We start from the raw sequence: 26,343 nt of genomic DNA, 5'->3' as shown, positions 1-26,343 counted from the left end.
ATAGTCCCATCATTTTTGAGTACCTCCTGGCTTTCCATCAGAACATATCCCAGGCTTACTTGTGCTTATTCATGTTGGGATGTTCCTTCTCCCAGGTCCTTTCAGTAGACAGAGCAAGAGAATACATAGGTATACACACACACACACACACACACACACACACACGCACACATTTATTTCTATCTCTATCTATCTCTATTGAAAACTATAAGCTCACACCAATACCTTGAATTCCAATCCAACATCACAGGGTTTATTCAAGTCATGTTTGTAACGCCTTTCTCTGACAGTGAGAAACGTGGCTCCATTCATCCTTAGTATGCTTAGTTATATAACCAATTTTGCATCACCGCCACCAACCCGTCTCTCCTGCAAAATTCCCACTCAGGTTTTGACTTCTCACATAGGACAAGCCTACTGCATGAACACCGTCCTCTCCCTGCCTGGGCTCCAACACCCTATGCCAGGCTGGCCTTCTACATGGATGCCCACCTTTCCACTGCTCAGCCTCTGAAACCAAACTCTGGGCCTCCCCAACAACCCCATGTGATTTCCTTCCCCACCCTGCTCAGGACCTGACACTCAAGACGGCCCCTTCCCCACTCCATTGGGATATCCTCCTCACCTTTCTTGGGCTCTGAGTCCCCAGGATGGGCCACCCCCACTTGTGAATGCATTTCCTATGCCAGCCTGCCCCTCCCCTGCCACGGACACCCTTGTCACCCTGTACTGGCAGCTCTGCTATGAAATACCCTCCACATGTTGTTCTGGCTCCTACACTGGGCCTTAGGCCAACTTCCCGCATGGATGCCCTCCTCACACTGGCAGACAGACAGATTAAGGCAGATCACCTTGGTCAAGTTAAAGCTGGTCTATGTCCAGTTTGCATTTACCTCTAGAGCAGTACCTGTTCATGGGTCTCAGTTGGTGAACTTTAAACTCCTACATGTGTCTCCTCATAAATGTGAGACTGCCAAAATCTCTGCTTAGCTCTTTAGCCCCTTGGTAACTTTATGTTCATTTTCTTGGAATCTCATGAGCTCAATTTAAGTGTCAACAAATGTTGAGATGGGATTATAAATAGAATTTCAGGCTCACTTCTTTGTATTTCTCTCCCTTCTGGGATCTTTTCCCCTCAAATCCCACCTACCTAGGTAGCCCTGAACTCCAATTTTTGTCTCCCTTAGCCCAGTAAACTTGCTGCAGGTTCTATGTTTCTGCTTTATATTCAGTCCCTATGGCTAGAACCGTGAATTGGCAACCACTCTGAGGGGAAAAAGTCACTAAGAATGTAGAACACAATTGATGCACTTCTCTCTGCTTTAGGACAATAGTCCTTCAAGTCCTAGCTATCTTGCTTACTCTTGAATGCCCTCAAAAGAAAAAAAAAAAACAACACACAGCTTTTTACAATCAGACAAGAAAAAGGAATAAAAGGTATTCAAATTGGAAGGAAAGAGGTAAACTGTCACTATTTGCAGATGACATGATACTTGATATACAGAATCCTAAACATTCCACACAAAAATTATTAGAACTAATAAATGAATTCCTCAAGGTAGCAGGATATAAGATTAACATACAGAAATCGGTTGCATTTCTTTATACCAACAATGAAATATCATAAAGAGAAAGTTTTTTAAAATTCCATTTAAAATCACATTAAAAAAATACCTAGGAATTTAACCAAGGAAGTGAAAGACCTTTACACTGAAAACTATAAAACATTATTAAAGGAAACTGAAGGTGATTCAAAGAAATGGAAAGGTATCCCATGCTCTTGGATTGGAAGAATTAATATTGTTAAAAATGGCCATACTACCCAAGGCAATCTACAGATTTAATGTGATCCCCATCAAAATACCCATGACATTTTTCACAGTACTAGAACAAATAATACTAATATTTATATGGAAGCACAAAAGACCCAGAACTGCCAAAGCAATCCTGAGGAAAAAAACAAACTAGGGGCGTAACCCTTTCAGACTTCTGACAATACTACAAAGCTGCAGTTATCAAAACAGCATGGTACTGGCACAAAAACAGACATATAGATCAATGGAACAGAATAGAGAGCCCAGAAATAAACCCACACACTATGGTCAATTAACCTACAACAAAGGAGGCAAGAATATACAATGGAGAAAAGACAGTCTCTTTAACAAGTGCTGTTGGGAAAGCTGGACAGCAACATGTAAATTAATGAAATTAGAACACTCCCTCACACCATATACAAAAATGAACTCAAAACGGTTGAAAGACCTAAATATAAGACATGACACCATAAAACTCCTAGAAGAGAACATAGGCAAAACATTCTTGGACATTAATTGTAGCAATATTTTCTTAGATCAGTCACCTGAGGCAAAATAAATAAAAAACAAAAATAAACAAATGAGACCTAATCAAACTTGAAAGCTTTTGCCCAGCAAATGAAACCATCAACAAAATGAAAAGAACCTACAGAGTGGGAGAAAATATTTGCACACGATGTAACCAACAAGGAGTTAATATCCAAAATATACAAACAGTTCATGCAACTCAATATCAAAAAAACGAACAACTCAATAAAAAAATGGGTAGAAGACCTAAACAGACATTTCTCCAAAGAATACATACAGATGGCCAACAGTCACAAGAAAAAACACTCAATATTGCTAATTATTAGAGAAATGCAAATCAAAACCACAATGAGGTATATCACCCCGCACCAGTCAGAATGGCCATCATCAAAAATCTACAAATAATAAATGCTGGAGAGGGTGTGGGGAAAAGGGAACCCTCCTACACTGTTGGTGGGAATGTAAATTGGTGCAGCCACTATGGAAAACAATATGGAGGTTCTTTAAAAACTAAAAATAGAGATACCATCTGATCCAGCAATCCAACTCCTGAGCATATATACAGAAAAGATGAAAACTCTACATCAAAAAGATAGGTACACCCCAATGTTCATAGTAGCACTATTTACAACAGCCAAGACATAGAAACAACCCAAGTGCCAATCAACAGACAATTGGCTTAAGATGTGGTATATATATACAATAGAATATTACTCAGCCATAAAAAAGAATGAAATATTCCCACTTGCAGCAACAAGGATGGGCCTAGAGAATATCGTACTAAGTGAAGTAAGTCAGACAGAGAAAGACAAATACTATATGATATCACTTATATGTGGAATCTAAAACAATAATACAAATGAACCTATATACAAAACAGAAACAAGGGAATTCCCTGGCGGTCCAGTGGTTAGGACTCTGCACTTTCACTGCCGAGGGCCCAGGTTAAATCCCTGGTTGAGGAACTAAGATCCCACAAGCTGCACAGCATGGCCAAAAAAAGAAAAGGAAAGGAACAGACTCACAGACATAGAAAACAAACTTATGGTTACCAAAGAGGAAAGCAGGGGAAGGATAAATTAGGAGTATGGGATTAACAGATACAAACTACGTATACATAAAATAGATGAGCAACAAGGATATACTATATAGCACAGGGAACTATATTCAATATCTCGTAATAACCTATAATGGAAATAATCTGAAAAAATACATATAAAACTGAATCACTTTGCTGTACCCCTGAAACTAACACAGTATTGTAAACCAACTATATTTCAATTAAAAAAAACCCCAGCTTTTAAGCAAATCTAATTTTCATAGTGGTTTTCAGTAGGAGAATAACTCTGATACCAGCTCCTCTGCCATAGCTAGAAGCAGACATCTACATCTGAATTTTTGGTTTTGTTTTTGTTAAATGCTCCTTTGAATTGGTGAGTCAATAGGTTCACTGTCTGATTTGGGCAGTGGGGGGAGAATTGGATTGGAGTATGTGTAGACCACCGTCCTTCTAGAGCAGTTGCCTACTTAGGCACTGGAAAAAAACTAGGTGTGTTCTGTTCTTCTCTAGAAAGAGCTAATATGAAACCAGCCATCCTATAAGATCAGTGTTCTCTGTACCCTAAAGGGCTCAGATGTAGGTGGAAACTGTTTCTCTTAGTAGACAGCACATTTCTTCCTTTTATCAAGTCTATATTATATCAACATAAATTAAAGAAATTTCAAATTAGGGTTACAAAAATTATAGCATATTTTAAGTGTTTATATGTAACAAATGTGACCTTTATAAAAAGGCAAAACATGCAATTCTTTACATTTTATTTACTAGCTACTTATGAGAATATGAATTACAGTGCACTATCAGTACTGATGTTCATTAAAGGGCCACAGTTTAAAACTGTAAGTGTACTTTGTAAAGAGAGAGATGAACCTATTGATATATGACATTTACAATTTAAATGCGAATGTTATTCTGTGAATTGTGGGTCCCTGGCCATCTGGCCATGACAGGCTCTAACTGGGAGAACTTCCCAAAGAAACAGAAGTTATAGGGAAATCCCTGACTGTGGACCTTCCCCTTGGCGTAAACTCTGAAGGAAGAGGATTAAGGTATTTAAAATTTACCACCTTTACAAGTGTTTTAGTAGGTTGTCTTCACACCCAAGTACCTGAAGGTAACTTAATTAATTTGGGGATGGTTTCCCCCAAACTAAAGAGAGATTATCCATCTTAATCTTACAGAGTTGTGAGAATTCAATGAGACAAGGGTACACGAAATCACCTGGCAAATACTAGTTGCTTTTTTTAGTGACTATTTCCAAAGATGGTTCAAGATTTTATTAATGATTGCTAAGACTGTGTGGACACAATGTCTCGATTATCTGTTGCATGTGTAGAATACTTTCATTTTCCACAATGGCTGGCAAAATTTTAATTCAGTAGTCTAGTTGGGTGAGAGCAGCTATATATAATATACATATATTCATAGTTTTCATGAACATGAAGTGATAAAGACCTAGAAGGCTCTTTAGGATTATCCTGGTTGGATCTCTTTATTTCATGGATGAGGAAATGGAGACCCAGGAGGTGAAGTGTCTTGCCCTAGTATCCTCGTTGGTTACTGGCAGAGCGAGACCAGCATGTGGGAGCCCAGACTTCTGACCGTGTTTACCTGGAGGCCTAGGGTCATAACTGGTGCTTTGTCTCTTCTGCCTCATTCTCATGGCCAAAGCAAGTCACATAGCCCACTCAGATTCAAGACTGGGGAAGCGGGGTCCACCTCCTGGTAGGAGGAGCCACAAAGTCACATAACAACAGGCATGGATACAGGACAGGTTGAAGAACTGAGGATATTTTTGCAATCAATCTACCACAAAAAGCAAATGTCTCCCATGGTCCTGACACTTTTTTCAAGTACGAGCATTAAGCGTGTCTTTTGACTTTCTAGACATCTCGGCACTGTGGAGAGGCCTCGGGAAGGAAGTCCTGTGGGTAACTGCGAGAGCCTCTTGTGGGCTCTGCCCTGCACAGGGTGCTGAGGGGAGAACAAAGAGGTCGCAATATGCGGGAGTCAGTGACCTGGCCCTGCAGCCTCGCAAGCAAAGTAACATACACGTGGGGACAATCACGAGACAGTGAATGGCACGGAGGACAGGTGACCCAACGTGGAGAAGGAGGGGAAAGCAGACTGCCAACAGTCTGAACAACAAAACTTCCTTGAAAGAAACGAAATTTACACCAAGCAGGGGAAGGCAAATAGAACTTAACTAGCCAGACAGAGGGAGGGAAGAATGTCTTAGCTGAGGGAAATGATGTGATAGAAAGCGCAACATCAGGGGTGAGCCTGGGTTACTGAGGGAAGATAGCATTCGAGGTGGAAAGACAGGGTTAGGGCGGATAATAGAATCTGTCCACCCAGGATGGCTGGTCACAGTGAGGTGGCTGGAGTTGCATCTACAGGAGGGTCTGTGAGGCAGGATGTGGAAAAGGAGGACAGACCTGGTGGTGCCTGTGAGGCAGGGCTGGGGCAATTTCTGGAGCAGAGAAAACAGAGAAGCCTTCTCTATCTGCCCAGGCGCCAATGGAAAAGAGCTTGGGTTAAGGTCTGGGTAGTGGAAACCTAAAAGGAAAAATGTTAGCTGGTTTGAAGGGAGAATTGGTAGGATTTGGAACATTTACGTCCCTTGCATTCAGACACTCATGGCAAACTGTATAAGCTAGTTCCGTGTTTAGTGATATTGAATGCAGATATGTAAAATTGGAGGTTCTTGCCCTCCATCACCACTGTCATCTCCACTCTTTTATCTTAAGTGCAAAAATATTAATCACTTGGTAGGTAAACAGAATTTGTCAGCTTATTTTTTCACCCCTGACAAAACATTTTAGTACCAAAGCAAATCAAAAGTACATGTTAGGAAAGTTCACTCTTGAAAATTCTGTATTTGATATTGCTCAACTGTAGCACTTAAAAACCAATCCTATTTAGACTCAGTATTTCAGTATTTATATTCTAGACCTGCACTGTCTAGTCCAACAGAGAAGCCACTATTGAGTATATGAAATGTGCTCAGTCCAAACTGAAATGTGCTGAAAGTGTAAATTATATGCCAGATTTGAGACACTTATATCAAAGAATGTGAAGTACGTCTTAAATAATTTTTATATTGATTACTTATTGAAATGATAATGTTTTGGATATATTGGATTAAATAAAATATATCATTAAAATTCATTTTACCTATTTCTTTTTACTTTTTAAACATTACATTTAAAAATGTAAAATTATATATGGGTTCACTTTGTGGATCACATTACATTTCTGTTGGACGGTGCTATTTTTTTTCATATACGCTTTTTTTTTTTTTTTGGCCATGGCGCAGCATGAGGGATATTAGTTCCCCAACCAGGGATAGAACCCACACACCCTGCATTGGAAGAGTAGAGTCTTAACCACTGGACCACCAGGGAAGTCCCAAGGACAGTGCTATTTTAAAGTTTCACTTTGTCTAGAAATATTATGTTATGAAGTGGCCCATACTGCAGTTAATGGCATTAACAAGTGGAATGATTTTACATGCCTAATGACATGAAAAATTGTTCCATACATTTCTATTTTCTTCCAGGTTGAATCTGTGATTTAGTGATAAATCATACAAATATCATGAAGCACATGCTATATTATCTGCTTTCAGGCACAGCCCTTTATGTGATTATAATTTCTTTTCCCATAAGGGAGGGAATACGAAAGAGATTTACAATAAAAATTTACATTCATTAAAAAATTTTAACTATAAGTATTTTAGATTATCATTAAAGCATGATAAATAATGTGCCTGCATCATTTTAGCATCAATTTACAAAATCTATATGCAGTCAGCAGTAGGCCCTTACTGAACAAGTGTTGTGTTTTGTTGCTGTTGTTATTGTTTAATTCGGTCTCTCAAATGTCTTTTTTTTTTAAATAGATCTTTATTGGAGTATAATTGCTTCACAATACTGTGTTAGTTTCTGTTGCACAACAAAGCGAATCAGCCATATGCATACACATGTCCCCATATCCCCTCCCTCTTGAGCCTCCCTCCCATCCTCCCTATCCCACCCCTCTAGGTCATCGCAAAGCACCGAGCCAAGCCGATCTCCCTGTGCTATTTGGCTGCTTCCCACCAGCCAACTATTTTACATTCGGTAGTGTATATATGTTGATGCTACTCTCACTTCACCCCAGCTTCGCCCTCCCACCCCATGTCCTCAAGTCCATTTTCTATGTCTACCTCTTTATTCCTGCCCTGCAACTAGGTTCATCAGTACCATTTTCTTTTTTTTAAGATTCCATATATATTCGTTAGCATACCATATTTGGTTTTCTCTTTCTGACTTACTTCACTCTGTATGACAGACTGTACAGCAGTCCCCTTGCTGCTGCTGTTTATTTTCTTTTTCTTCATGGCATTGACTTTTTGAAGATTTTAGGTCAATTGCCTTGTAAAATATCCTACATGGCGTCTTTTCATTTGTCCCACTATCCCCTGAATTCCTAGAAAGTGGAGATCAGGTCTAGAGAAGCTTGATTACATTCAGGCAAACGATTTTAGTAAGAATACTTAATAGTTGATGTTGTGTACTTAATATTGCCTCATATTAGGAAGCACAACTATCAAGCTTTTCTACAATTTGTCATGTTGAATTTGATCACTTGTTTAAAGTTGTGATCGCCAGACTTCTCCATTGCAAAGGTATGTGTTTCCATTTGCAATTAATATGTAATCTGGGGATGATACCATGTGGATGTATGGCTTCCTGATAATTGTTCACTTAATGGCTGCAGCATATATTACTAATCCTTGCTTGAACCAATTATTTCATTAGGAGTTGCAAAAAATGATGATTTTTAAATTCTATCATTCCTTGCCCTCTTCCATAAAGAATCACTTTTTTTTCTCTCTCTCTCTCCTTTTTATTACCGTGAATTCATAGATTGTTATTTATGCATTATATTACAATTACAGTCATTGTTCTTTTTGATGCTCAAATTGTCCCAAATTTGGCCATTGTCCTTTAGACATGTCTCATCATTATTTGAGCACTTCCTTGCTTTTTGGCACAATGAAATGTCCCAGGCTTACCTTCTACTCTCTCTGCCCCAGATTGGGGCTGCTTTAGTGAAGAAAGATATTTAGAAGCCAAGATCTGAACATTAGGCATGCTCAGTGCTTCTAGGGTCTCTCAACGAACAGTTTTTCAAATTGAGATGTAATTACTATATGACAAAATTCACTCTTTAAAAGTGAACAGTTGGGGACTTCCCTGGTGGAACAGTGGTTAAGACTCTGTGCTCCCAATGCAGGGGGCCCAGGTTCAATCCCTGGTCAGGGAACTAGATCCCACATGCATGCCACAGCTGAGAGTTCACATGCCACAACTAAGGAGCCTAGGTGCCACAACTAAGGAGCCAGCGAGCCACAACTAAGGAGCCCACCTGCAGCAACTAAGACCCAGCACAACCAAATTTTTAAAATTAATTAATTAATAAAAAAGAGAGCTAATGCCTTAAAAGCAACCAATTGAAAATGCAAATCATAACCACAAGTGCTTGCTTCAGCAGCACATACACTAAAATTGAGATGATAACAGAGTTTAGGATGATCTCTGCACAAGGATGACATGCAAATTTGTGAAGCGTTAAAAAAAAAAAAAAACCCACAGTAAGATACCATTTCACATCCATTAAGATGACTATCATTTAAAAAAAAAATTTCTTTAAACAGAAAATAACAAATGTTGGCAAGAATATGGAGAAACTGGAACCCATGTGCATTGCTGGTGGGAAGATAAAATAGTGCAGCAATTATGGAAAACAGTATGGTGGTTCCTCAATAAAATGAAAAACAGAGTTTCTCTATGACCCAGCAATTCCAATCCTAGGGATAAACCCAAAAGTACTGAAAGCAGGGTTTTAAAAAGATATTTGAACACCTATGTTCATAACAGCATTATTCACAACAGCCAAAAGGTTGAAGCAACCTGAATATATACAACCAGTGTATATATTCACATATATACTGAATATTATCTTCCTTTTAAAAGAAAGGAAATTCTTACACATGCTCTAGCCTGGACAAACCTTGAGGACATTATCTCAGTGAAATAAGCTGCTCGCAAAAAGAAAAATACAGTATGATCCACTTACATGAGGTACCTAAAGAAGTCAAAATCATAGAGACAGGAAGTAGAATGGTGGTTGCCAAGGGCTGGAGAGAGGAGGGGATGAGGAGTTATTGTTTAATAGGCTATGGAGTTTTAGTTTGTAATATGAAAAGAGTTCTGGAGATGTATAGTGGTGATGGTTGCACAACAATGTAAATGTACTGAATTTCACTGAACTGTACATTTTAAAATTGTTAAAATGATAAATTTTATGTTATGTATATTTTACCACAATTTTTAAAGTGTACAAGTTGATGATTTTTAGTGTGTTCACAACCATCACCACTATCTAATTTTAGAACATTTTTATCACCCCCCCCCAAGAAACCTGGTAGTAGCAATTACTATTAACAATCACTCCCCAGTCCCCACTTTCCCTAGACCCTAATTGACTTTCTATTTCTATATACTTGCCTATTCTGGACATTTCATATAAATGAAATCATAAAGTATGTGGCCTTTGTGTCTTTCACTTAGCATACTATTTTCAAGATTCATCCATGTTGTAGTATGTATCAGTAATTCACTTCTTTTCATGGCCAGATAATATTCCATTGTGTGGATATACCACATTTGCTTATTCATTCATTAGTTGGTGGATATTTGGATTGTTTCCATGTTTTGGCTATTAATGCTTAAAATGGACAACCAGAAGAAATGGATAACTTCCTAGAAATGTACAGTCTCCTAAGACTGAACCAGGAAGAAATGGAAAATGTGAACAGTCCAATTACCAGTACTGAAATTGAATCAGTAAAAAACAAATAAAATAAAACAAACAAACAAAATTCCCAACAAACAAAACTCCAGGATCAGATGGCTTTACAGGTGAATTCTACCAAACATTTAGAAAAGAGTTAATACCTATCCTTCTGAAACTATTCCAAAAAGCTGCAGAGGAAGGAATGCTTCTGAGCTCATTCTATGAATCCACTATCACCAGACAAAACCAGACAAAGATATCACAAAAAAAAGAAAATTACAGGCCAATATCACTGATGAACATAGATGCAAAAATCCTCAACAAAATACCAGCAAACAGAATCCAATAATACATTAAAAGGATCATACACCATGATCAAGTGGGATTTATCCCAGGGATGTAAGGAGTTTTCAATATCTGCAAATCAATCAATGTGATACACCACATTAACAAATTGAAGAATAAAAACCATATGACCATTTCAATAGATGAGGAAAAAGCTTTTAATAAAATTCAACATCCATCTGTGATAAAAACTCTCCAGAAACTGGGCACAGAGGGAACCTACTTCAACATAATAAAGGCCATATACGACAAACCCACAGCAAACATCATTCTAAATGGTGAAAAGCTGAAAGCATTTCCTCTAAGATCAAGAACAAGACAAGGATGTCCACTCTTGCCACTATTATTCAACATAGTTTTGGAAGTCCTAGTCACGGCAATCAGAGAAGAAAAAGAAATAAAAGGAATCCAAATTGGAAAAGAAGAAGTAAAATTGTCACTGTTTGTAGATGACATGATACTATACATAGAAAATCCTAAAGATGACACCAGAAAACTACTAGAGCTAATCAATGAATTTGGTAAAGTTGCTGGACACAAAATTAATACACAGAAATCTCTTGCAATCCTATACACTAACAACAACAAACTATCAGAAAGAGAAATTAAGGAAACAATCCCATTTACAATCACATCGAAAAGAATAAAATATACAGGAACAAACCTGCCTAAGGAAGCAAAGACCTGTACTTGGAAAACTATAAGTCACTAATGAAAGAAATTGAAGATGACACAAACACATGGAAAGATATACCATGTTCATAGATTGGAAGATATAATATTAAAATGACCATATTACCCAAGGCAATCTACAAATTCAATGTAATCCCTATCAAAATACTAAGGGCATTTTTCACAGAGCTAGAACAAATAATTTTAAAATTTGTACAAAAACAAAAAAGACTCTGAGTAGCCAAAACAATTTTTAGAAAAACAGAGCTGGAGGTATCACACACCTTGACTTTAGACAATACTACAAAGTTACAGTAATCAAAACAGTATGGTACTAGCACAAAAACAGACACGTAAATCAATGGAACAGAATAGAGAGCCCAGAAATAAACCCATGCACTTATCATCAATTAATCTACAACAAAGGAGGCAAGGATAGACAATGGAAAAAAGGCAGTCTCTTCAATAAGTGGTGCCTGGAAAACTGTACAGCTACATGGAAAAGAATGAAATTAAAACATGCTCTAACACCATATACAAAAATAAATTCAAAATGTAAGACTGGAAACCATAAAACTCCTAAAGGAAAACATAGGTGGAACACTCTGACATAAATTGTAGCAATATATATTTTTTTGATCTGTCTCCTAAAGTAAGGGAAATAAAAGCAAAAATTTAAAAAATAGGACCTAATTAAACTTAAAAGCTTTTGCACAGCAAAGGAAACCATCAACAAAATTAAAAGACATCCTACTGAATAGGAGAAAATATTTGCAGATAATACGACCATTAAGGGGTTAATATCCAAAATATATAAATAACTCATACAACTCACCATGAAAAAAACAAAAAACCCAGCTAAAAAATGGGCAGAAGGTCTGAATAGACATTTTTCCAAATAAGACATATAGATAGCCAACAAGTACATGAAAAGGTGCTCAACATCACTAATAATCAGGGAAATGCAAATGAAAACCACAATGAGATATCACCTCACACATGTCAGAATGGCTATCATCAAAAAGAACACAAATAACAAATGTTGGGAGGATATGGAGAAAAAGGAACCCTCATACACTGTTGGTGTAAATTGATGCAGCCACTGTGGGGAAACAGTATGGAGGTTTCTCAAAAAATTAAAAATAGAACTACCCTACCATATTACCCAGCAATTCCACTCCTGGGTATATAACCACAAAAAACACAAACACTAATTCAAAAAGATACATGCACCCCAATGTTCATAGCATTATTTACAATTGCCAAGATATGGAAACAACATAAATGTCCATCAGCAGATGAATGGATAAAGAAGATGTGGTATATATATAATGGAATACTACTAAGCCATAAAAAAGAATTAAATTTTGCCATTTGCAAATTTTGCCATTTCCACATGGATGGACTTGGAGGGTATTATGCTAAGTGAAATAAGTCAGATACAGAAAGACAAATACCATATGAAATCACTCATATGTGGAATCTAAAAAATAAAGCAAACCAGTGAATACAACAAAAAAGAAACAGACTCACAGATATAGAGAATAAACTAGTGGTTACCAGTGGAGAGAGGGAATCAGGGAGGGGCAAGATGGGGGTAGGGGACTAAGAGGTACAAACTACTATGTATAAAATTAAAAAGCTAGGGAATTCCTTGGCGGTCCAGTGGTTAGGACTCCACGCTTTCACTGCTGACGGCCCAGGCTGATCCCTGGTGGGGGAACTAGGATCCCATAAACCATGCAGCACGGCCAAATCAATAAACCAATCAATCAATCAATAAATAAGGTACAAGGATATATTGTACAACACAGGGAATATAGCCAATATTTTGTAATAACTATAAATGGAGTATAAACCTTTAAAAATTGTGAATCACATTGTACACCTGAAACTTATGTATTAATAATATTGCACATCAACTATACCTCAATAAAAAATGTAAAAAAAGAATAATGCTGCTATGAACATCAGTGTACAAGGTTTTGTGTGAACATATATTTACATTTTTCTTCAGAATATTCCTGGGAGTGGAACTGGTAACTGTATTGTTTAACTTCTTGAGGAACTGCCAGACTGTTTCCCACAGTGGCTGCACCATTTTACATTCCTACCAATGTGAAGGTTTCAGGTGAACAGTTTTTGAATCTTGTCATTTTCTAAACTTTCTAAAAAGGTTGTATAACTTGGTTTAAATTATATAGTTTATGTTTTGCTTTGTTTTGCAAATTTGTAATAAAATAAGCTGGGAATGCCACACATTATTTCAATAATAAAAAATATAATACTACCTCTGATATCTATAAACTAGATTATTTTTCTATTCAACCCTAACACCTGTCGCCTTCTGACTACTTCCCTGACCGACAGGAAAACATGCGGATGATTCTCAGATAGACCTGGCACGTGGCGCTGGCGAGACTGTTTTAGCATTCAGCATCTCTCGCATTCAGCATCTCTCCCATCCGTCCTCCGCAATGCAGAGCAGCAGGGAACTACATTTCCCAGAAGACACCCCCTTTCTCCACCTCCCACCCCTGCTTCCAGGCAGGAGTTTGTATGAAAGGAATTTGGGGGAAATTTGGAATGCACAAAGGAGAGGGAATCTATTATTCTCCAGAGGTGGCGACAGCCAGATGCGGCACAGATGTGAGTGAGGAGGCTTCCCAGCAAGCTCTCAGGAGCCAAACTTCAGGCTGACACCTTCCACGTCCACTTCTACCTTCGCAGTAGCTGCCCTGAGTTCTGCTCCCTGGGCTCTTCCAACAATCCTGTAAGCCCCTGTTGCTATATTATGCCCTTTATACCCGGAAGACATAGAGTGGCTTGTGTTTTCCTGAACAAACCCTGAGTAATACACATGCATATTGGGACAGAGGTACCATTTAAAGTTTAAAATATTTAAATATAACGAAGGCGGGGAAATGCAGTGTGTCTAGAGACAGTGGTTTTTTTTTCACCAACGGGGAATTTCTGTTTCGGAGCCAAACTTGAGTCCAGGCTTGCTATTTTTTAATTTATCATGAGCATTTTAAAAAGGCGCCATTAAAAACTCATTGTAAACACCATTTAATGGTAGAATAGTCATCAGATATCCTGTGACTTAACGAATTAGTTCCATAATGTTGGCATTTAGGTTGTTTTTATTATTTTGGCTATTATGAATAATCCTGAAAAGAGCGACTTTTTTGATTGCTTCCTTTAGACAGATTCCAAAAAGAGACATTTCTGATTCAAAGAATAGAAACATATGAAAGATTATTGATACACATTGCTAGATTGGTTTCCAGAAATGTAGTAATTTACACTCCTACATGTGACCAAGTATTCGTCTTGCCACTCTATGACTGCCATCAAATACTGTAATGTAAAAATAATGTGTGCTAATTTTAAAGGTAAAATTTCAGGGTTATTTTTTATTCACTTGTTGATTAGCCATTTCTCTTCTCTCCCTCCCGCCCCTTCCTTTCCTTCTGTCCTAAAGTCCCTCCCCTCCTCTCCCCTCCCCTCCCTTCCCCTTTGCTCTCCTTTCCTTTTCTTCTTTTTTCTCTTTCCTTCCTACTTTTTTTCTCTCTCCCTTCCTCCTTCCTTTCCTCTAGTCTTCCTTCCTTTTAGAATTCACATACTTTGCCTATAAATCTGTCAAATGTTATGTTTTTATAAATCCCCCAACTTCCTGTTGCATTTAATTTTGTTTATATTTTATTATACAGCAATATGTTTATGTAGCAGAAATCTATTCCTTTAGAGTTCCTAACATTGCTTTTAATATTAAATAGTTTATCTGCCATTCAGAAATCAGATAAGTATTAACTTCTGTTTTCTATTAGTTATGGCTTGATTTAAAATTGTGGCTGGGTTTTATACATTAACTCTTTGACTTACCTGAACTTTTTTTTTTTTGGTATATTTTAAAAGGAGAAGATGTAACTTAATTTTCTCCCCAAACAACTAGTTGCTTGAGCACCCTTTGGTGCTCCCTACTATTATGTAATTATATTTTTTAGATTCTAAATGTGGCTCTTTTAAATAAGTAGGGCATGCTTGTTGGAAAAAAGTCCAAACACTTCAGAAATACATAGTGTGGAAAGTGAAAGAATCCTGCCCTCTAGAGATAACCATTGATAATGATTTAGTGCATTTTTAAAAATTAGCCTTTTAAGTTGAAGCATACAAATAGCATGCACAGATTTTAAGTGTATAGTTTGATGAGTTTTGACAAATATATACACTCATATAACCCCCATCTAATCAAGATATAAAACATTTCCACACCCACAAAGTTCCCTCTTGTCCCTTTCCAGTCAATCCCCATTTCCCCAAAGCAATAACTATTCTAATTTCAATCTCTGTGGTTTTGTTTTAACTGTTGTTGAACCTCATATAAATGGAATCGTAAGTATAAATTCATCTAGGTCTGGCTTCTTTCACTCAATGTAATTCTTTTGAGATTCAACCATGTTGTTCTGTGTAATAGCAGTTCCTGTATATTGCTGAATAGTACTCCATTGTATGGATAAACAACAACTTACCCATTCACTTATGATGGACATCTGGGTTCTTTCCAGTTTGAAACTATGTCAACTAAATCTGCTAAGAACTTGCTAGTACAAGCCCTTTTGTGGATATTTCTAGAAGTGGAATTACTAGGTCATAAAGTAGGTGTAACTTTAATTTCATAAGAAACTGACATACAATATTCCAAAGTGGTTGCACCATTTAACCATCTACCAGGGACAGCTGCTCTATAGCCTCACCAATACTTGGTAGTTACCTTTTTTGTGTCATTATAATTTTAATAATTAAAAAAAAATAGCACTATCACAAAAGTTGCAAGTACGGTACAAAGAGTATTTTTCTTTCACCATTTTAGAATAAGTAGCCAACCTGGTGCCCCAACTCCCCCTAATTCTTTAGTGTGTATTTAATACAAACAAGGACATTCTCCTACATAACCATCATAAGTAGTAAGTTAATATTGGTGCATCACAACCATCTAATCCTCAGACACTATTCAAGCTTTAACAATTGTCCCAGTAATGTTCTTTCTAGTAAAAGGATCCAGTTCAAAAATTATATATTGCATTTAATTGTCAAATGTCTTTACTCTCCATCAAACTGGAACTGTTCTTGTTTCCTTTTTTACAGTTTTGAAGTGTCCATGCCAATTATATTGTATAATGGCCCCTAATTGAGGGTTTCTGATCTTTCTTCACAATTACATTCACGTTATACATCTTTGGCAATATTATCACAGAAGGTACATGACTTTAATTTGTCCTTTTACTGATGATGTTCATTTTGATCATCTGAATCCCCAGTGGGATCACCCTCTTCACTATGCTTACTCTCTGATACTCCACTCCTGATCACGCCTCTACCAGAACACCCTACTCTCCTTGCTCAGGTTCAAGCTTTGGGCCTCCCGTCCAAGTAGATGACCTTCTTAGTCCACTTAGGCTCTGACTCTACATGTTTGGCTCAGGCTCTAACTCCCCATGTTGGACTGTCTCCCGTATGGACTCTCTGCTTTTCCTGTTCAAGCTCTGACATCCAACACTGGGCTTCCCTCTGTATAAGCACCTGTCTCACCCTGCTTATGCTCTAATATGCCACGTTGGACTGTCCCTGAACATGGTTGCCCCCCTCACCCTCCTAGAGCGCTGTTCTAACCCATTGTGGCTGTTCCCTCTCCTCCAGTCTCCACTGTGTGGCACCTACCTTGCTTTGCTCCACATAATGGCCTGAGGACTGAATCATTTGGAAAGGGAATGAAAGGGAGGAACAAAAGGAAAGAGGAAGTGGTGTGGAAGTATTGTCATTCCTTTAAATCTTAGTTACTCTAAAGGGTATGACATGGTAGTCATTATGTTTTTAATTTGCATATCTCTGATGACTAATGATGTAGAACTTCTTTTAAGTGCTTATTGGGCATTTGTACACCTTTTGTCAAGTGTCTCTGTGAAGTTTTTGCCCATTTACAAAGTGTTTTTTCTTTGTCTTATTGATTTGTAAGAGTTGCTCATAAAGTCTGGATCCAAGTCCTTTTTAAATGTGTGTATTGAGAATGTATTCATCCACTCTTTGGCATGTCTTTTTATTTTCTTAATGGTATTGATGATCAGAAACTTTTACTTTTTATGAAATCCAATTTATGAGTTTTAAATTTCATGGCTAGTGGTTTTTGTGTGTCATCTGAAATATTTGCCCACCTCAAATTCATGAAGATATTCCCCTGTATTTTCTTTTAAAGGTTTTAAAGGTTTAGATTTTATGTTTAGATCTTTGATGCATCTCAAATTAATTTTTGTGTATGCTGTCAGACAAAGGCCAAGATTACTTTTTTTCCATAGAGCTATCCAGTTGTGCCAACATTTATTGTTGAAAAAGATCTTCATTTCCTGATGAATGATCTCAGCTATTTTGTCAAAAATCAATTCTCATATATGTGTGAATTTATGTCTGGACTCTCTGTTCTGTTTCATTAATCTGCAGTGTACCAATGTACTAATAACCCCATTGTACTTGATTACTGTAGCTTTATATTCAGGTGGTGTAAGTCCTCCACTTTTGTTCTATTTCAAGATAGTTTTTGCTATGTCCTTTGGATTTCCATTAAACTTTAGAATCAGTTTCTTGATTAGCTACAAAAAAATGCTGCTTGGAATTAGGATAATGTTGAATCTGTAGTTCAAACTGGGGAAAATTACCACCTTAATAGTATCAAATTTTCTATTCTAGGAACATTATATATCACCATTCATTTAGGACCTTGTTAAATTTTCTCACCATGATTTATAATTGTGGGGTAAATGTCTTATAGATCTTTCATCAAATTTATTCCCAAATAATTTGTTTTTGAATGATATTGTTGTGTTATTTTTTAAAGTTCATTTTTTCTATTGTTTTTGGTAGCATATACAAACACAGCTGATTTTTATATATTAACCTTGGATCATGCAATGTTCTTTTTTATATTGAAATATAGTTAGTCTACAATGTTGTGTTAGTTTCAAGTGTACAGCAAAGTGATTCATTTATACATATATATATATATATATTCTTTTTCAGATTCTTTTCCATTATAGGTTATTACAAGATATTGAGTATAGTTCCCTGTGCTATATAATAGGTTCTTGTTGTTCACCTGTTTTATAATGTGTATGTGTTAATCACAAACTCCTAGTTTATCTCTCCCTGCTCCCCTCTCCCCCCGACTCCACTATCCCCTTTTGTTTCTATGTCTGTGAGTCTATTTCTGTTTTGTAAATAAGTTCACTTGTATCCTTTTTTTTTTAAAGATTTCCCATGTAAGTGATATCATATGATATTTGTCTTTCACTGACTTACTTCACTTAATATGATAATCTCTGGGTCCATCCATGTTTCTGCAAAATCTTCCTTATCCATTCATCAGTCGAGGGACATTTAGGTTGCTTCAACGTCTTGGCTATTATAAATACTGCTGCTATGAACACTGGCGTGCATGTATCTTTTTCAATTAGAATCTTCTCTGGATATATTCCCAGGAGTGGGATTGCAGGATCATATGGTAACTCTATTTTTAGTTTTCTAAGGAACCTCCATACTGGTCTCCATAGTGGCCATACCAATTTACATTCCCACCAACAGTGTAGGAAGGTTCCACTTTTCTACACCCTCTCTAGCATATATTTTTTTAACATCTTTATTGGAGTATAATTGCTTTACAATGATGTATTAGTTTCTGCTGTATAACAAAGTGAAGCAGCTATATGTATACATATATCCCCATATCCCCTCCCTCTTGCATCTCCCTCCCACCCTCCCTATTCCATCCCTCTAGGTGGTCACAAAGCACCAAGCTGATCTTCCTGTGCTATGCAGCTGCTTCCCACTAGCTATCTATTTTACATTTCGTAGTGTATATATGCCAGTGCTAATCTCTGACTTTGTCCCAGTTTACCCTTCCCCCTCCCCGTGTCCTCAAGTCCATTCTCTACGTCTGCGTCTTTATTCCTGTCCTGCCCCTAGGTTCTTCTGACCATTTTCTTTCTTTTTTTTTTTTTTAGATTCCATATATATGTGTTAACATATGGTATTTATTTTTCTCTTTCTGACTTACTTCACTCTGTATGACACATTCTAGGTCCATCCACCTCACTACAAGTAACTCAATTTCATTTCTTTTTATGGCTGAGTAATATTCCATTGTATGTATGTGCCACATCTTCTTTATCCATTCATCTGTCGATGGACATGTAGGTTGCTTCCATGTCCTGCCTATTGTAAATAGTGCTGCAGTGAACACTGTGGTACATGTCTCTTTTTGAATTATGGTTTTCTCAGCGTATATGCCCAGTAGTGGGATTGCTGGGTCATATGGTAGTTCTATTTTTAGTTTTTTAAGGAACCTCCAGACTATTCTCCATAGTGGCTGTATCAATTTACATTTCCACCAACAGTGCAAGAGGGTTCCCTTTTCTCCACACCCTCTCCAGCATTTATTGTTTGTAGATTTTTTGATGATGGCCATTCTGACTGGTGTGAGGTGATACCTCATTGTGGTTTTGATTTGCATTTCTCTAATGATTAGTGATGTTGAGCATCCTTTCATGTGTTTGTTGGCAATCTGTATATCTCCTTTGGAGAAATGTCTGTTTAGGTCTTCCACCCATTTTTGGACAGGGTTGTTTGTTTTTTTAATACTGAGCTGCATAAGCTGCTTGTATAGTTTAGAGATTAATCCTTCGTCAGTTGCTTCGTTTGCAAATATTTTCTCCCATTCTGAGGGTTACTTTTTCATCTTGTTTATGGTTTCCTTTCCTGTGCAAAAGCTTTTAAGTTTCATTAGGTCCCATGTGTTTATTTTTGTTTTTATTTCCATTTCTCTAGGAGGTGGGTCAAAAAGGATCTTGCTGTGATTTATGTCATAGAGTGTTCTGCCTATGTTTTCCTCTAAGAGTTTGATAGTGTCTGGCCTTACATTTAGCTCTTTAACCCATTTTGAGTTTATTTTTGTATATGGTGTTAGGGAGTGTTCTAATTTCATTCTTTTACATATAGCTGTCCCGTTTTCCCAGCACCACTTATTGAAGAGACTGTCTTTTCTCCACTGTATACTCTTGCCTCCTTTATCAAAGATAAGGTGACCATATGTGCGTGGGTTTATCTCTGGGCTTTCTATCCTTGATCTATATCTCTATAGTTCCATTGATCTATATTTCTGTTTTTGTGCCAGTATCATACTGCCCTGATTACTGTAGCTTTGTAGTATAGTCTGAAGTCAGGGAGGCTGATTCTTCCAGCTCTGTTTTTCTTTCTCAAGATTGCTTTGGCTGTTCGGGGTCTATACAAATTGTAAAATTTTTTGTTCTAGTTCTGTGAAAAATGCCACTGGTAGTTTGATAGGGATTGCACAGAATCTGTAGATTGCTTTGGGTAGTATAATAATTTTTACAATGTTGATTCTTCCAATCCAAGAACATGGTATATCTCTCCATCTGTTTGTATCGTCTTTAATTTGTTTCATCAGTGTCTTATAGTTTTCTGAATACAGGCCTTTTGTCTCCGTAGGTAGGTTTATTCCTACGCATTTTATTCTTTTTGTTGCAGTGGTGCATGGGAGTGTTTCCTTAATTTTTCTTTTGGATTTTTCGTCATTAGTGTATAGGAATGCAAGAAATTTCTCTGTATTAATTTTGTATCCTGCTACTTTACCAAATTCATTGATTAGCTCTAGTAGTTTTCTGGTAGCATCTTTAGGATTCTCTATGTATAGTATCATGTCATCTGCAAACAGTGACAGTTTTACTTCTTATTTTCTGATTTGTATTCCTTTTATTTCTTTTTCTTCTCTGATTGCTGTGGCTAAAACTTCCAAAACTATGTTGAATAATAGTGGTGAGAGCGGGCAACCTTGTCTTGTTCCTGATCTTAGAGGAAATGCTTTCAGTTTTTCACCATTGAGAACGATGTTGGCTGTGGGTTTGTCATATATGGCCTTTATTATGTTGAGGTAGGTTCCCTCTATGCCTACTTTCTGGAGAGTTTTTATGGTAAATGGGTGTTGAATTTGGTTGAAAGCTTTTTCTGCATCTATTGAGATGATCATATGGTTTTTATCCTTCAGTTTGTTAATATGGTGTATCACATTGATTTGCGTATATTGAAGAATCCTTACATTCCTGGGATAAACTCCAGTTGATCATGGTGTATGATCCTTTTAATGTGCTGTTGGATTCTGTTTGCTAGTATTTTGTTGAGGATTTTTGCATCTGTGTTCATCAGTGATATGGGCCTGTAGTTTTCTTTTGTTGAGACATCTTTGTCTGGTTTTGGTATCGGGGTGATGGTGGCCTCATAGAATGAGTTTGGGAGTGTTCCTCCCTCTGCTATATTTTGGAAGAGTTTGAGAAGGATGGGTGTTAGCTCTTCTCTAAATATTTGATAGAATTCACCTGTGAAGCCATCTGGTCCTGGGCTTTTGTTTGTTGGAAGATTTTTAATCACAGTTTCAATTTCAGTGCTTGTGATTGGTCTGTTCTTATTTTCTGTTTCTTCCTGGTTCAGTCTTGGAAGGTTGTGCATTTCTAAGAATTTGTCCATTTCTTCCAGGTTGTCCATTTTATTGGCATAGAGTTGCTTGTAGTAATCCCTCATGATCCTTTGTATTTCTGCAATGTCAGTTGTTACTTCTTCTTTTTCATTTCTAATTCTGTTGATTTGAGTCTTCTCCCTTTTTTTCTGGATGAGTCTGGCTAATGGTTTACCAATTTTGTTTATCTTCTCAAGGAAACAGCTTTTAGTTTTATTGATTGTTACTATTGTTTCCCTCATTTCTTTTTCATTTATTTCTGATCTGATCTTTATGATTTCTTTCCTTCTGCTAACTTTGAGTTTTTTGTTGTTCTTCTTCTTTCTCTAATTGCTTTAGGTATAAGGTTAGGTTGTTTATTTGAGATTTTTCTTGTTTCTTGAGGGAGGATTTTATTGCTATAAACTTCCCTCTTAGAACTGCTTTTGCTGCATCCCATAGATTTTGGGTCATTGTGTTTTCATTGTCATTTGTTTTTAGGTATTTTTTATTTCCTCTTTGATTTCTTCAGTGATCTCTTGGTTATTTAGTAGCGTATTATTTAGCCTCCATGTGTCTGTAATTTTTACAGGTTTCTTTTCCCATAATTGATATCTAGTTTCATAGCATTGTGCTCGGAAAAGATACTTGATACAATTTCAATTTTCTCAAATTTACTGAGGCTTGATTTGTGACCCAAGATATGATCTATCCTGGAGAATGTTCCATGAGCATTTGCGAAGAAAGTGTACTCTGTTGTTTTTGGATGGAATGTCCTATAAATATCAATTAAGTCCATGTGGTCTAATGTGTCATTTAAAGCTTGTGTTTCCTTATTTATTTTCATTTTGGATGATCTGCCCATTGGTGAAAGTGGGGTGTTAAAGTCACCTAGTATTATTGTGTTACTGTCAATTTCCCCTTTTATGGCTGTTAGCATTTGCCTTATGTATTGAGGTGCTCCTATATTGGGTGCATAAATATTTACAATTATTGTATCTTCTTCTTGGATTGATTCCTTGATCATTATGTAGTGTCCTTCTTTGTCTCTTGTAATAGTCTTTATTTTAAAGTCTATTTTGTCTGATATGAGAATTGCTACTCCAGCTTTCTTTTGATTTCCATTTGCATGGGATATCTTTTTCCATCCCCTCACTTTCAGTCTGTATGTGTCCCTAGGTCTAAAGTGGGTCTCTTGTAGACAGCATATATACAGGTCTTGTTTTCGTAGCCATTCAGCCAGTCCGTGTCTTTTGGTAGGAGCATTTAATCCATTTACATTTAAGGTAGTTATCGATATGTATGTTCCTAGTACCATATTTTTAAGTTAAAGAAATTTATTATAGCATTGTTTATAATATTTGCTTAAATATGGGAAAAACAGAAGATTGATTAAATATGCTATGATTCCTCCACAAATGGAATACTATTTAGATTTAAAAATGATGATGTGCATTTCCATTTCCTGACATGGAAAGATGGTTATGAGATATTGTTAATGAAAACAGTAGGTTTACAAAACTGTTTGAAGTGTATAGTCCCATTGTTTAAAATCTATGTATATATAGATTATATATTCTCTCCGGGTCATGGAGGGTTGTTTTTTATATTTTTATAATGTCATACTTTCGCTTTTATATAACTCTTCATGTATTTCATGTATCACTTCTATAATCATAAAAAAGCCAATCACCTTGTTTCTGGAAGTTTAGAGCACTGAAACTCTTCCCAGGCGCTAATATGATTCCCTTCAGAAAAACCTACCAGCAAGAAGACTTTTCTGTTCTCCATCTCAGAGAACACCTATGTGACTGATTTTGCTAGAAACATGAGGAGAACATTTACTGTAACACAATAAGGGCTATCTGATACTCAGAACTATCCAACGGTCATTGCCTCATGGCCTCCAACACCATATTCCCCTACTTGTTCAGCTTTTTTTTTTTAATTTTTGATTTATTTTTGGCTGTGTTGGGTCTTCATTGCTGCACATGGGCTTTTCTCTAGTTGCGTCAAGTGGGGACTACTCTTCATTGCAGTGTGCGGGCTTCTTGTTGCGGTGGCTTCTCTTGCTGTGGAGCACAGGCTCTAGGCACGCAGGCTTCAGTAGTTGTGGGACACGGGCTCAGTAGTTATGGCTCACAGGCTCTAGAGCGCAGGCTCAGTAGTTGTGGCTCATGGGCTTAGTTGCTCCGCGGCACGTGGGATCTTCCCGGACCAGGGCTCGAACACATGTCCCCTGCATTGGCAGGCAGATTCTTAACCACTGCACCACCAGAGAAGTCCCTTGTTCAGCTTTTTAATCATTGGTCATCTGAGAGCACTTGCCTTATGTCCTGGTGGCCCCAAAAGTCCTCTTTCAATATGTGGAGTTGTCTTTCCAAAGGACAGAATCTCCAAACTCTGGAACTCCACAGCCCAGAAGCCGTCCTTTCAACGTGCTGCATCTCCCCTTCCGCGCAGGTCCTAAACAGAGCCCCCACCACACGCTTGAACGTCGCCCCACCTAGGCCCCGCCCCACGCTCCTATTACCATTTTTTAATATTTTTGGGTTTGTTATTGTAGGTCTTTTCCTTCTCTTTTGTTTCCCGCCTAGAGAAGTTCCTTTAGCATTTGTTGTAAAGCTGGTTTGGTGGTGCTGAATCCTCTTAACTTTTGATTGTCTGTAAAGGTTTTAATTTCTCCATTGAATCTGAATGAGATCCTTGCTGGGTAGAGTAATCTTGGTTGTAGGTTTTTCCCTTTCATCACTTTAAATATGTCCTGCCACTCCCTTCTGGCTTGCAGAGTTTCTGCTGAAAGATCAGCTGTTAACCTTATGGGGATTCCCTTTTATATTATTTGTTGCTTTTCTCTTGCTGCTTTTAATATTTTTTCCTTGTATTTAATTTTTGATAGTTTGATTATATGTGTCTTGGCGTGTTTCTCCTTGGATTTATCCTGTATGGGACTCTCTGTGCTTCTTGAACTTGATTGACTATTTCCTTTCCCATGTTAGGGAAGTTTTCAACTATAATCTCTTCAAATATTTTCTCAGACCCTTTCTTTTTCTCTTCTTCTTCTGGGACCCCTATAATCCGAGTGTTGGTGTGTTTAATGTTGTCCCACAGGTCTCTGAGACTGTCCTCAATTCTTTCCATTCTTTTTACTTTATTCTGCTCTGTGGTAGTTATTTCCACTATTTTATCTTCCAGGTCACTTATCCGTTCTTCTGCCTCACGTATTCTGCTACTGATTCCTTCTAGAGAATTTTTAATTTCATTTATTGTGTTGTTCATCACTGTTTGTTTGCTCTTTAGTTCTTCTAGGTCCTTGTTAAACGTTTCTTATATTTTCTCCATTCTATTTCCAAGATTTTGGATCATCTTTACTACCATTATTCTGAATTTTTTTTCAGGTAGACTGCCTATTTCCTCTTCATTTATTTGGTCTGGTGGGTTTTTACCTTGCTCCTTCATCTGCTGCATATTTTTCTGTCTTCTCATTTTGTTTAACTTACTGTGTTTGGGGGTCTCCTTTTCACAGGCTGCAGGTTCGTAGTTCCCATTGTTTTTGGTGTCTGCCCCCAGTAGGTGAGGTTGGTTCAGTGGGTGGTGTAGGCTTCCTGGTGGAGGGGACTGGTGCCTGTGTTCTGGTGGGTGGGGCTGGATCTTGTCTTTCTGGTGCACAGGGCCACGTCTAGTGGTGTGTTTTGGGGTGTCTGTGAACTAAGTATGACTTTAGGCAGCCTCTTTGCTAATGGGTGGGGTTGTGTTCCTGTCTTGCTAGTTTTTTGGCATGGGCCATCTGGCACTGGAGCTTGCTGGCCATTGGGTGGAGCTGGGTCTTAGTGTTGAGATGGAGATCTCTGGGAGAGCTCTCGCTGATTGATATTACGTGGGGCCAAGAAGTCTCTGGTGGTCCAGTTTCCTGGACTTGGCCCTCTCACCTCAGAGGCTCAGGCCTGACACCCGGCCGGAGCACCAAGACCCTGTCACCCACACGGCTCAGAAGAAAAGGAAGAAAAAAAAGGAAATAAAATAAAATAAATAAATAAATTTTAAAAAGCGAGAGAGCCACCAAACCAATAAACAAATCCACCAATGATAACAAGTACTAAAGACTAAACTAAGAGAAACATACAAATCAGAAACACATCAGTCACAGAAGGCAAACCTCAAGTCTATAGTTGCTCCCAAAGTCCACTGCCTCAATTTTGGAAACATTTTTTGTCTATTCAGTTATTCCATAGATGCAGGGTTCATCAAGTTGATTGTGGGGATTTAATCCGCTGCTCCTGAGGCTGCATGGAGATATTTCCCTTCCTCTTCTTTGTTCACACAGCTCCTGGGGTTCAGCTTGGTTTTGGCCCCACCTCTGTGTGTAGGTCACCCTGAGGCATCTGTTCCCTGCCCAGACAGGAGGGGGTTAAAGCAGCAGCTGATTAGGGCTCTCTTGCTCACTCAGAACAGGGAGAGTGAGGGGTACCGTAGTCATAATTGGAATGCAGGGCGAGCCTGGGTGGCAGAATTCAGCATGACAT

The 26,343-nt window shown here is 37.7% G+C and overlaps 1 non-coding gene across 1 annotated transcript; it reads left to right on the top strand.

The window, feature by feature from the left end:
* The first annotated feature begins 8,927 nt into the window (after positions 1 to 8,927).
* Positions 8,928 to 9,032, top strand: LOC137749947 (U6 spliceosomal RNA). The gene has a single exon (XR_011070327.1). It is a non-coding gene; the product is annotated as a U6 spliceosomal RNA (small nuclear RNA).
* Positions 9,033 to 26,343: the final 17,311 nt, after the last annotated feature.

The sequence above is a fragment of the Eschrichtius robustus genome, chromosome 1, assembly GCF_028021215.1.
Source record: "Eschrichtius robustus isolate mEscRob2 chromosome 1, mEscRob2.pri, whole genome shotgun sequence".
Taxonomy (NCBI): domain Eukaryota; kingdom Metazoa; phylum Chordata; class Mammalia; order Artiodactyla; family Eschrichtiidae; genus Eschrichtius; species Eschrichtius robustus.
Note: the sequence above shows the minus strand (reverse complement) of the source record. Positions and strands in the feature narration are given on the sequence as shown.